This window comes from Orycteropus afer, unplaced genomic scaffold (genome assembly GCF_000298275.1).
Source record: "Orycteropus afer afer isolate SDZICR_OR568_19922 unplaced genomic scaffold, OryAfe1.0 scaffold00039, whole genome shotgun sequence".
In the NCBI taxonomy this organism is placed as follows: Eukaryota; Metazoa; Chordata; class Mammalia; order Tubulidentata; family Orycteropodidae; genus Orycteropus; species Orycteropus afer.
Window position 1 is genome coordinate 9,970,617 of NW_006921626.1, and position 12,913 is coordinate 9,983,529.

The window sequence follows — 12,913 nt, forward strand, 5'->3', positions numbered from 1 at the left end:
TGGGGTATATATATCTAGAAGTGAAAGTACTGAGTCATATGATCCAAAAAAAAAAACCAAACACACTGCTGTCTAGTCATTTGCAACTAACTCATAGCGACCCCTCCTTGGTTTCCGAGGTGGTATCTCTACGGAAGTAGATTGCCCAATCTTCCTTCTGAGGAGTGGCTGGTGGATTTGAATCACCAGCCTTCTGGTTAGCAATCAGTTGGCTTAGACACTATGCCACCAGAGCTCATTATAACCCTAGGCAACTTTGTTAGTGTTGTTGTTATGTGCCGTTGAGTCAGCCCTGACTCATAGCGACCCCTCCTTGGGTTTCCGAGGCAGTATCACTACGGACGTAGGATAGCCCAACCTTCCTTCCGGGGAGTGGCTGGTGGGTTTGAACCGCCAGCCTTCTGGTTAGCAGTTAAGTGCCTTAGCCACTATGCTGCCAGAGCTCCCAACTTTGTTAGTAGTTATTGCCATAGTGATTGTCCTCCATGTGAAATGCAGCTTGTGCCTGAAAGTGGCCAGCTGGCTACCTTCATAAGGAGACAATAATGAATGCCAAGAAGATAACACAGTATGTGACACACAGTAAGCATTTAATAAATAGTGGTGATAATATCAACATATAGATATGACTATGGAAATACACATATACACACCTCCGTTCCCTTCCCCTGAGGGGCAGTGGTTGCACTGAGCATGGGTGTTGTTCCAGTGGAATTCTATGCATTGGATAGTGGTTTCTCACTCTAGGCACAGCTGCCCAAGGAACTTACCTAATGTATTGACTGCTAACTTAATACATTAGTACATTGAACGCTAAATTACTGCTTACATGATGCAAAATGATTTGATTTACATAATACATTGACTTCATCCCTGTTTTAATTATATTTAAATTGTATATGTGTGTGTATACACATACACAAACTCACTCCTCACTTATTGACATAGTTTGGTTCCAGAGACCAGGATATTATGGACCAATAAGCAATTGGTGTTATGCAAAAATGAAGGATGACCACATAATTATATAACTGCCAAATTACATCACAACATAACTGCCAAACCATTGAGAACCATGGCTCAGCCAAGTTGGCACATAACCACAACCATCAAGCCAGTGTTATTCTCACCTCACACCTTGGCATTCATTATTGCTGAAGAATGTTGTTAATGTGCAAAATAGATAATAATTTTTTTACTATTGTAAATGCAAAATGTTGTATAATGAGGTAGTTGGTAAATGGTATATATATTGTTGTCATTAAGTACTGTCAAGTCAGCTCCAACTCATAACAACCCTATGTATAACAGAAGGAAACACTGCCTGGTTCTGCTCATCCTCACAGTATTTGCTGTGCTTGAGCCCATCATTGTAGCCACTGTGTCAATACATCTCGTTGATGATCTTCCCCTTTTTCGCTGACCCTCTGCTTTTCCAAGCATGATATCCTTCTCCAGGGATTGATCCCTTCTGACAACATGACCAAAGTAGGTAAGACAAAGTCTGACCATTCTAGCTTCTGAGGAGCATTCCAGCTGCACTTCTTCTAGGACAGATTTGTTAGTTCTTCTGGCAGTCCATGGTACTTTCAGTATCCTTCACCAACACGGCAATTCAAATGCATCAATTCTTCTGCGGTCTTCCTTACTCAATTGTCCAGCTTTCACACTCATATGAAGCTATTGAAAATACCATGGCTTGGGTCAGGCTCATCTTAGTCTTCCAAGTGACATCTTTGCTCTTCAACACTTTAAACAGGTCTTTTGCAGCAGGTTTAACTAGTGCAGTACATCCTCTGATTTGTTCACTGCTGATCCACATTGATTGTGAATACCTGACAACTTCAATATTTTCTCCATTTGTTGTGATGTTGCTTATTGGTCCAGTTGTAAGGATTTTTGTTTTCCTTATACTGAGGTGTAATCCATACTAAAGGCTGTAGTTATTGATCTTCATCAGTAAGTGCTTCAAGTCCTCTTCACTTTCAGTAAGTAAGGTTGTGTCATCTACATATCACAGGTTGTTAGTAAGTCTTCATCCAATCCTAATATTGCATTCCTCTTCATATAGTCCAGCTTCTAGGATTATTTGCTCAGCATACAAATTGAATAAATATGGTGAGAGGATACAATCCTGACTCACACCTTTCCTGATTTTTAAACCATTCAGTATCCACTTGTTCTGTTGGAATATGTTGTTGTTGTTGTTAAGTGCTGTGGAGTTGGCTCAGCTCATAGCAACCCTATGCACAGGAGAACAAAACACTGCCTGGTCCTGTTCCAGCCTCAAAATCCTTGCTATACCTTAGCCCATTGTTGCAGCCACTGTGTCAATCCATCTCATTGAAGGCCTTCCCCTTTCTCCCTGACCCTCCACTTTACCAAGAATGATATCCTTCTCCAGGGAATGGTCCCTTCTGACAACATGACCAAAGCAGGTGAGATGGAAGTATAGCCATATATGTATAATATATATAAAATAGTGCATTACTTGATATGGTCCTTTCATGGTTTTGTATGAGGTACTTGTGGCCCACCAAAGGGATTGGACAGCCTGTTAATAATACAAATAATGTGTATGGAACACTTGTGGGGGTGGTACCATGCAAATAAGGTGTGTGGAAACTTAGCAAGGGTGCTAGACTTAAAAAGAGAGCCAATCCCAAAGCAGAGAGGGGCCCTCCCCACCCAAGAAAAAGATGGAAGTGGAGTGTATCCTTTGGACCTGGGAACCTTGTGCTGGGAACCTGCTAGATCCAAGAGACAGACAGGAACTGTAATACTAGAAATTGCACAAGATGGCAAAAAGCAATGGCACAGAAACAATGGCAGCAGAACCAGGAGAGTGGCACTAGACAGTACAGTGGGCTTCCTAGGGCAGAGAACAAGGTAAGAGAGGTGAGTATCTTCAGGGAGGAGGCTTCTTGGTGGAATAGGGTGCCTCTGGGTACTCAGCAGAGCTGAGCTCACTGACCCACGGACTGAGAGAGCTGAGTGCCTTTGGGCCAAGGCTTCCTGGCAGAGTGGGATGCCCACTCAGGCACTTATTAACAAAGCTAAAGAGCTTTGTATCACACGCCTGGACACAGCAGAGGCCAGCCCGAGGGGCCTACAGGCCAAAGGCCAGAGAGTAGCCTGTCGGCAGCCATGGCCAAGAAGCTGTCCTAACAAAGAACTGTACCCTGACTCATTCCTGATCCTGAATTATCACCTGTTACTTCCTTATTAAACTTCATAACCATGAGTATGTCAGTGAGTTTTATGTGGCCATTGCAATGTATTATCAAACCCAGTAAAGAAGTAGAGAGTGCTATGGGAAGGATGGTTTGTGTCAGAATTGGTAAAAAGATTGCAGAGAAGAAATACATCTGACCTCCATTTCATAGGAATCAGCCTTGGGCTGGTGCTGATGATCATGATTCTCTCTGGTGCAAATCCTCTTTGTGAAGTCAGACAAAAAGGTCAGATTACCTTGCTATCATACCACTTTTACACAATATACATATAAATATTTAAAGCACTCAAAATAATGTTGTCTAGTCTTACAGGCTTTCTAGCTTCCTGGGGGAGATTTGGAGCTCTGGTGGCATAGTGCCTGAGGCATTTGACTGCTAACCAAAAAGCTGGTGGTTCAAACCCACCAGCCACTCCTCAGAAGGAAGGTTGGGCAATCTACTTCTGTAGTGATACCACCTCAGAAACCCAAGGAGTGGTCGCTATGAGTCAGATACAACTCGATGGCAGTGAGTTTGGTTAGTTTGGTTTGGGGGAGATTTACTTTCAGTCTATCTTAGTTTTGGCATCTCTTAGAATCCTAGAACAGATAAAGATCATAGAGATGATTTAAGGAAATTAACTCCCTTTGTTTTCATAGCTGAGGTAATGGAGTGATTTACACAAGACCACACGCTTTGATAATGGCAAGTCAGAGTCACTTAAATCCAGCCCTTCCTAACAGTTACAGTGCTGTTTGTGCTGCCCCACTCTGCCTTCTGAGAGCCACAGGAAAAAAAAAAAAAACAGTTCTTGAAGTGCTCATCCTAACTCTGCTATGGGCTAAGAGGCCAGAAGTGGAATCTTGGACTGCGCCAGGTAGAATGAAATGAGGAGCCTCTTCAAACCTCTCCACTGTGTAGAACAATTGATATTATCACCACCTTAAGAAATTACTTAGTGTAAGGGTTAAGCATCTGTGCTCTGGAAGTGGATGGAATAAATGGACTCCTAATCCATCTCTACTCCCTGAGTGGTGGAAAAGGTTAATGTGCTCAACTGCTACCAAAAGGTTAAAGGGGCAAATCCACCCAGAAGGCAACTCAGAAGAAAGGCTTGGCTGCCTACTTCTGAAAAATCAGCCACTGAAAATCCTGTGGAGCGTAGTTCCATTCTGACACACATGAGGTCACCAAGAGTCTGAGTCAACTTAGTGCAACTGAATCCCAGCTCTACCGGTTACCAGTTACAGTTGCATATCTGGTTGGGTACTTAATATCTCTGAGGCTCAGTTTCATCATTTGTAAAGTAGTTTCTACCTCATAGGGTTCTTGCAAAAATTACATAATCCAAGGAAACCATTAGTCCCAGCACGTGGCACATAGTGTGTGCTTCACAAATGTTAGTTGTTCTTATTAGAGACAGTGGAAACCAATGTCACACAGCTTACACAAAACAGCTCAGGTGAATTTCCATGATATAGATAGTTCTCTGAAAAAAGTACAGAAGTTCTTGTAGGTCATCACCTCTTAAAGTGTGGTCCATGAGTCAAAAGCCTCTGAATCAACCTAGAAGCTTCTTTGAAACTTAGAATCTCTGAACTCCAGATCTCATTCCAGAACTGTTGCTCTGTGCCATCGAGTTGTTTGTAACAGATAGTGACCCCGTAGGATAGAGTAGAATTACCCATAAGATTTCCTACACTGTAACCTCTATGTAACAAGATCCCCAATGATACTGCACATTCAAATTTGAGAAGTACTGCTGTAGGACACATTTATTGTTTTAAAACCAGGCTTTCCTTATGCTCTTAGCTCCCCATATATTTAGCAAAATAATAAGAAACAAGAAATTTAGCATCACCCATGGACAGCTTTTACTTTGGGGCCAGCTGGAGTCAGCAAACCAAATCAAAATGAAACTGTTTCATCACCTTTGGTGTCATAAAAGAAATTTCTATTAAAATTCCCACTGGTATCATATCAGTCACTAACATTAGAGAACAAAGAAACTATTTTGCAAAATTTAAACATTTATTGGGGTCTAATGAAAAAGTGATACATCCTTACAATAGAATATTAGCAGCTATAGAAAAATGAAGTTATTTTAAACTAACATGGAAAGATCTCTATGACTGATTTCTAAGGGAAAAGAGCAAACTCTAGAACAGTATGTATAGTATACTAAGTTTTGTGTGAAAAAATAAAGATGAGGAAAATCATAGCCTGCTATCTAGTTGTATGTACATACATAAACTCTTGAAAAATACTCAAGAATTTAATAACTGGTTATACACAGGGGTTGGGCAACTTGGCAACAGAGACAGGAGCCAGGAAGCTTTTCACTTTTTCTATTTTTGAACCATGGAAATATATCACCTACTCAAAAATTTAAATTATAAAAAATTATCAATTAAAAGTTATCAATTAAGTTTCTTTCTTTGAAAATAGTTTACATTTTCTATGACTGAATTTTGGCACACTTGATGTCAGTGATCATGAGGAAAAGGGATGAAGGAATCACTTTAAGAAATTGATGATTGGGTTATCTATCATCTCTTTCAATACCTTTATTGAAGAATACATTAAATGCAAAAATGCACCTGTTTTGTTTCAAGTGGTCACTTAAATTCTGACAACTGGGTATACCCATATAACCACTATCACAATCAACATACAGAACACTTTCATCACCCCTAACAATTCCCTTTGATCCTTCCCAGTCAGTCCCCATGCCCCACACCAGCCTCAGGCAATCGGCTCTGCTTTCTATCTTTTCTAAAGTTTCATATAAAAGAAATCATATAGGATGTATTCCTTTGAGTAAGGCTTTGGCTTCTTTCATCAGCATAATGTTTTGAGATCTGTTGATATGTGTATCAGTCATTCATTCTTTTTTTATTTTTCTTCTTTTTTATTGTTAAGTAATATTCCATCCTATAGACACACTGGAGGAAGTGCAGCTAGAATGCTCCTTGGAGGTGAAAATGGCCAGACTTCGTCTCACATACTTTGGTCATGTTGTCAGAGGGGACCATTCCCTGGAGAAGGATGCCAGGCTTGGTAGGGTGGAGGGTCGGTGAAAGAGGGGAAGGCCCTCAATGAGATGGATTGACACGGTGGCGGCGGCGATGTGCTCAAGTATAGCAAGAATCATGGAGCTGGCTCAGGACCGGGTGATGTTTCGTTCTGCTGTGCATAGGGTCACTATGACTCGGAGACGACTCCACGGCATCTAACAACAACAACAACATAGATATACTAGAATTTGTTTATCCAGTCACCTACTGATAGATACTTGGAATGTATCCAGCTTTGGGCTATTATGAAAAAATCTGCCATGAACATTCATATACACTTGTTTGTTTAGACATGTTTTCATTCTTGTAGGAGAATTTTACAAGAAATGCTAAATTGTTTTCCAAAATGACTGTAACTTTATTTTCCTATCAGGAACACATGAGAGTTCCAGTTGCTCCACATCCTCATCAGCATTTAGTATAATCAGCCTTTTTTATTTTAGCCATTATAGTATATGTATGGTGGTTTTTCATGTGGTTAAAGTTTGCAGTTTTCTGAAAACTAATGATGGTAAGCATTTTCTCATCTACTTATTAGACATTTATATGTCTTCTATAGTGATGTGTCTTCAAAAATTTTGCCCATATGTGGCTGAGAGTTGTTTACCTTGTTTTTGAATAAGTTCTTTATGTATTCTGCATACAAGTTCTTTGTTAGATATGTGCATTGTGAAGATTTTCTCCCAATATATAACTTCCATTTTCACTTCCTTAACTGTGTTTTGGAGAGTATAAGTATTTAATTTTGGTTAAGTTTACTTTAGCAACTTTTTCTTTTGTAGGTTGTGCTTCTTGCATCCTATCTAAGAAATCTTTACCTATCTCAAAGTCACATAGATTTTCTGTTACATTTTCTTCAGATAATTTTACATGCAAAAGCCTAAAATTTATTTGATTTAATATTTTATATGGTATGAGACTGAGATAAGGATTGAGGTGTATTCTTTCCATATGTCATGGATGAATTACGTCCTACCAAATTTGTATCAATTTAGCTGGGCCACGATTCTCAGTGGTTTAGAAGTTACGTAATGAATGATATAATGAGGCAGATATGTTGTGATACCCCATGATGTGATCTGATGGGATAAACCAACCAGATGTAAAAGTTTTAAGATTAAGTGTGGGTTGCACACCTTTAGTACCATCACAGCCCTGATGCAATGTAAGTGGAACTTCCCTGCGGTCTGGCCTACAATACCTTTTATCTTACGAGAGATAAAAAGGAGAGAGAACCAAGCACAAAAGGAGGACCTACTACCACCAAGAAAGAGGGGCCAGGAGCCAGAGCATGTCCTTTGGACTCAGGGTCCCTGTGCTGAGATCCTTCTATGAACAAGAGACACAGAGAAAAAAAGTCTACCCCTAGAGCTGGTACTCTGAACTCAGGCTTCTCTGGTGACATAGTGCCTAAGGCATTTTACTGCTAACCAGAAGGCTGATGGTTCAAACCCACCAGCCACTCCTCAGAAGGAAGGTTGGGCAATCTGCCTGTAGTAATACTGCCTCAGAAACCCAAGGAGGGGCTGCTATGAGTCAGATTCGACTTGATGACAGTGGGCACCACAAACTGTGAGAGAATAAATGTCTGTTTGTTAAAGGTACCCACTTGTGGTATTTCTGTTATAGTAGCACCAGAGAACTAAGACACATATAAATACCTAATTGTTCTAGCAGCAATTGTTGACAAGTTTATCCCTTCCTCCACTGAATTACTTTGATCCCTTAATCGAAAACCAATCTACCATTCTGACTCTCTTTTGTTCAGTTGATCTATGTATTTATATTTACATCTATATCACACTGTCTTGACAGTAATTTTATAGTATAATATTGAAATCCAGTAGTATAAGACCTTTGGTCTTTTTCAAAATTGTTTGGCAATTATAGATCCTTTGCTGTTCTTTAAAACTTTTTTTAATTGTGGTAAATATATAAGTAACACAACATTTACCATTTCACACATGTAGTTCAGTGACATTATGTTCATCATGTGTTCAGCCATCACCACTAACCAGTCCCAAATTTTTCCATCACCCTTAAAAGAACCTCAGTGTCCCCTAGATACTGCACTTTCCCCCTCCCTCCTGCACTTCCTTATAAATTTTAAAATCAGTTTGACGGCTGTTGTTAGATATCTTAACAGTATTGACTCTTCCATTTCATGAGTATGGCATATCACTCCATTTATTTAGGTCTTCTTTTATTTATGTCAACAATATTGTGTAGTTTTCACAGTACAAGACCTGTACATATTTTGTTAATCTTGTCCCTAAGTGTTTTAGTGTTTTATGTATTTTGATGCTAATGTTAATGGATTAATTTTCTTTTCATTTCAGTTTCCAATATTCTGTTGTTAGAAGTACCATTGATTTATATATATATATATATGTATGTGTGTGTGTGTGTGTGCGTGTGTATATATATATATATATATATATATATATATATATATATAAAATATTGACTTAAAGATTTTGCTAAACTGATTTATTATTTCTAGTAGCTTTTTCAGAGATTCCTTATAACTTCTAAGCAATCATATGATCTGTGAATAAAAAGTTTTACTATTTCCTTTCCTATCTTTGGGCCTTTCATTTGTCTCCTATCCAATGCTGAATAGAAGTAAAGACAGTGGGCCTCCATGACTTATTTTTGTTCACTCAGAAAGGGGTGTTATTTCCTTTCTATGTGGCAGGAAAACCTGTTATCATCATCCTATTTCCTCCCTAATTCATGTTTTATTTTATAAACTCTGAGCTTCAAGCCAGACAGCCTCTGGCTCAGGATGGATAAAGGAAGCCTCAAAAACAACTACCAGTTAGAAGATATAAATGGGGGAAAACATCCCATTTACAATAGCAACAACAACAAAATTAAGGGATGTTCCCAGTGAACTTTGCATATCTGAAGATTCAGAACAGCAGAAAATGTGAGCCACAACCTCCCGCTATCTTCCCTCCCTCCTTCAATAAGTCACTGCCGTCTGGGTGCTGCTCTTCAGCAGGTTGGCTGCCCCAGAAGTGGTACAATCTAAGTCTGGGCTTGGAGATCAGCCAGGATCCGTTTTCTGGTCTCTATCTGCCCAAGTCTCCAAAGCCCACCTTAGTTTCTATGCTATCAGCTACAGGTTCTTTATGAGCACTGCCAAAATGAGATTTTCCTACAGCTAACAAAGAAGATAACACATAATACTCTGAACTCTCAGCAATTGCCATGGAGATGTTTTCCCATAGCAGCTGTTCTTTCCACTGGACTGTAGAGTTGGGGCTCTTTCTGAATAACTGTTTATCAATTCTACCCATATCAACCATAGTCCCAGTAGTTATTTAGCCCCTTGAGTTGGTGCTGCCAGAATCGCCAACCCTCTTCTAGGAAGAGGTTTCATTCTGTTAGACAGTCTCATCAGCAAACATGAACAATGTAGTTTTTTCCTCTCTGCTTCCTACCTTCATCCTGCCTATATCTGTCCAGAAAATTTAAAGCACCCTAAAGTATCCTTTGAAATTTAGTCTTATATCCTAGTGATCCACTGCTTTAAAAATCAGGAGAAACCCTCCTCCTCCAGAGCAAAGAAGAATGGAGAAAATCAAAGACACATGGAAATCATTAGTTCAACAGACTGGTACACCATGTGCTCCTCAGCCAATATGACCATGAGGCCAGAAGAACTTGCTGGTGCCCGAGTACCACTGTCAACCACTCAGAGGGGGATCAATGTAGGAGACCCTAGATAGAGTGGGAGAACAATGTGTAACAAAACTCAAAAATCATTTTTTAAAAAAAAGACCAGGTTTGCTGGTCTGATAGAGCCTGGTGAAACCCTGAGACTATGGCCCCTCACTGACCTTCAGATCTGAAAATGAACTCACTCCTGTGGCTTCCAGCCAAACAAAAGACAGGCATATGAGCTGAACATTTACATTAGGTAGATACACTCCAGGAGAGATCAATCATGGGAGAATAGAAGGGCTGTGTATGCACAGGGAGACAGCTGGGGGGCGGGCAGGAGTGCAGGGAGGGAAGAACACAGAGAAGAGATAACTATGGGGAGGAAGTGGAAGGAGAGCTGTTGCATCGTGGGAAATTGCCGTCAATGTCATGAGACAAAGTGTATGTGAGCTGCTGTATGGAAAATGAATTTGCTCAGTAAACTTTCACCCAAATCACAATAAAAATAAAAAATAAATCAGGAGAGACCTCAGAAAGCTTTTCTGCACATTATTTCTCTCAGAGTTAAGACCCTAGCTGCAAGATGTTTTAACCCTCTAATTTCAGTCTTGTTGTTATTTATTGATTTAAATCCCTTTACTCATATCAAACCTGTCTCAATTATCCATCTATTTTTCCTCTCTTCCCCTCCTCTCCCATCCTTGGTAAGCAACAAAGAAAATTTCCTTCCTTGTGTAAACCTTTACTTTTATAATAATGGACTTATACAATATTTGTTCTTCTACAATATTTCACTAAGCATAATATCCTTCAAGTTCATCAATGTTATGATGTTATGAGATGATTCCCAGATTCTTCGTTATTCTTTAATGTTTCATCGTATCCTATTGTGTGTATGTACCATAGTTTAGTTATCCATTCCTCCATTGATGGCCTCTTAGTTTACTTCCATCTCTTTGCTATTGCAAATAGTGTTGTGATGAACATGGGTGTGCATGTATCTATTTGCATGTATCTCACATCTTTAGGATATATTCCTAGTAATGGGATTGCTGCATCAAATGGTCTATTTCCAAACTTTAAGGAAGCACCATATCATTTCCCACAGTGGTTGTACCATTTTATAGTCCCACCAGCAGTGTATGAGAGTCTCAATCTCTCCACACCCTTGCCAACATTTGTTATTTTCTGCCTTGTTGAACTTTGCTATTAATGCTGGGGCAAAATAGTATCTCGTTGTTTTGATTTACATCTCTGTAATGGCTAATGCATAGGAAAGAAGGACACAGGAAAGAGGTAACTATGGGGAGGAAGTAGGAAGAGAGCTGTTACATTGTGGGGAATTGCAGCCAATGTCATGAAACAAAATGTGTATAAACTGCTGTATGTAAAATGAATTTGCTCTGTAAACTTTCACCCAAATAACAATTAAAAAAAAAAAAATTAGCTGTCCATAGGTGGATGGATCTATTTCTGGACTCTCAATTTTGTTTCATGGGTCTATGTATCTATCATTGTACCAATATCAGGCTATTTTGACTACTGTGGCTGCATGGTAGATTTTGAGATCTGGGAATGTGAGACCTCCTACTTTGTTTATCTTCTTCAGTAGTGCTTTGTTTACTCATGCTCTCTTTCCTTTCCATATAAAATTAGTGATTGAATTTTCCATGTCTTTAAAGAATGTTGATAGAATTTGGATTGTGATTGCATTGAATGTACAGATTGCTTTGGGTAGTATTAACATTTTCACAATGCTCAGTCTTCCTGTTCATGAGCATGGCATGTACTTCCATTTATGTAGGTCTCTTATAGTTTCTTATAGTAATATTTTGTAGTTTTCTTTGTATAGGTTGTTTGGGTCCCTTGTAAGATTTATTTCTAAGTATTTTATCTTCTTGGTAGCTATTGGAAATGGTATTATTTTCCTTGTTTCCTTTTCTGAGATCTCTTTGTTGGTTTAGAGGAATCCTCCTGATTTTTGTGCATTGATCTTGTATCCTGCCACTTTCCTGAACCTTTCAATTAGTTCCAGTAATTTTATTAAATATCCTTAATATCACATGCAAGTAAAATCTCCCTAAAGGTAATTCAAAAATGGTTGCAGCAGTATATTTACAGAGAGTTTCCAGAAATGGAAGCTGGATTCAAAAGAGGACATGGAACAAGGGATATCATTGCTGATGTCAGATGGATCTTAGCTAAAAACAAAGAATATCAGAAAAATGCTTACTTATGTTTTATTGTCTATGCAAAAGCATTCGATTGTGTGGATCATAACAAATTATGGATAATATTGAGAAGAATGGAAATTAAAGAACAGTTGATTGTACTCCTCAGAAACCTGTACATAGATCAGGAGGCTGTCATTCAAACAGAACAAGGGGATACTGAACGGTTCAAAATTAAGAAGGGAGTGTGTCAAGGTTGTATCCTTTCACCATCCTTATTCAATTTATATGCTGAGCAAATAATCCAAGAAACTGGATTATATGAAGAAGGATGTGGCATAGGATTGGAGGAAGACTCATTAACAACCTGTGATACACAGATGACTCAACTTTTCTTGCTTAAAGTGAGGATGACTTGAAGCACTTACTGATGAAGATTAAAGATTACAACCTAAATGCCCATCAATGGATGAATGGATAACCAAATTATGGTACATGCACACAATGGAATACTATGCTACATTAAAGAACAATGAGGGATACACAAATCATCTCACAACATGGATGAGCCTGGAGGACATTATGCTGAGTGAAATAAGTCAATTGCAGAAGGCCAAATACTATATGAGCCCATTACTGTAAAAAGGCAAAGAAGGGTTTGCTTAAGAAAGGAAACTCACACCAATGTTCATTGCAGCACTATTTACAATAGCCAAAACATGGAAACAACCTAGGTGTCCATCAACTGAGGAATGGATAACCAAACTATGGTACATAC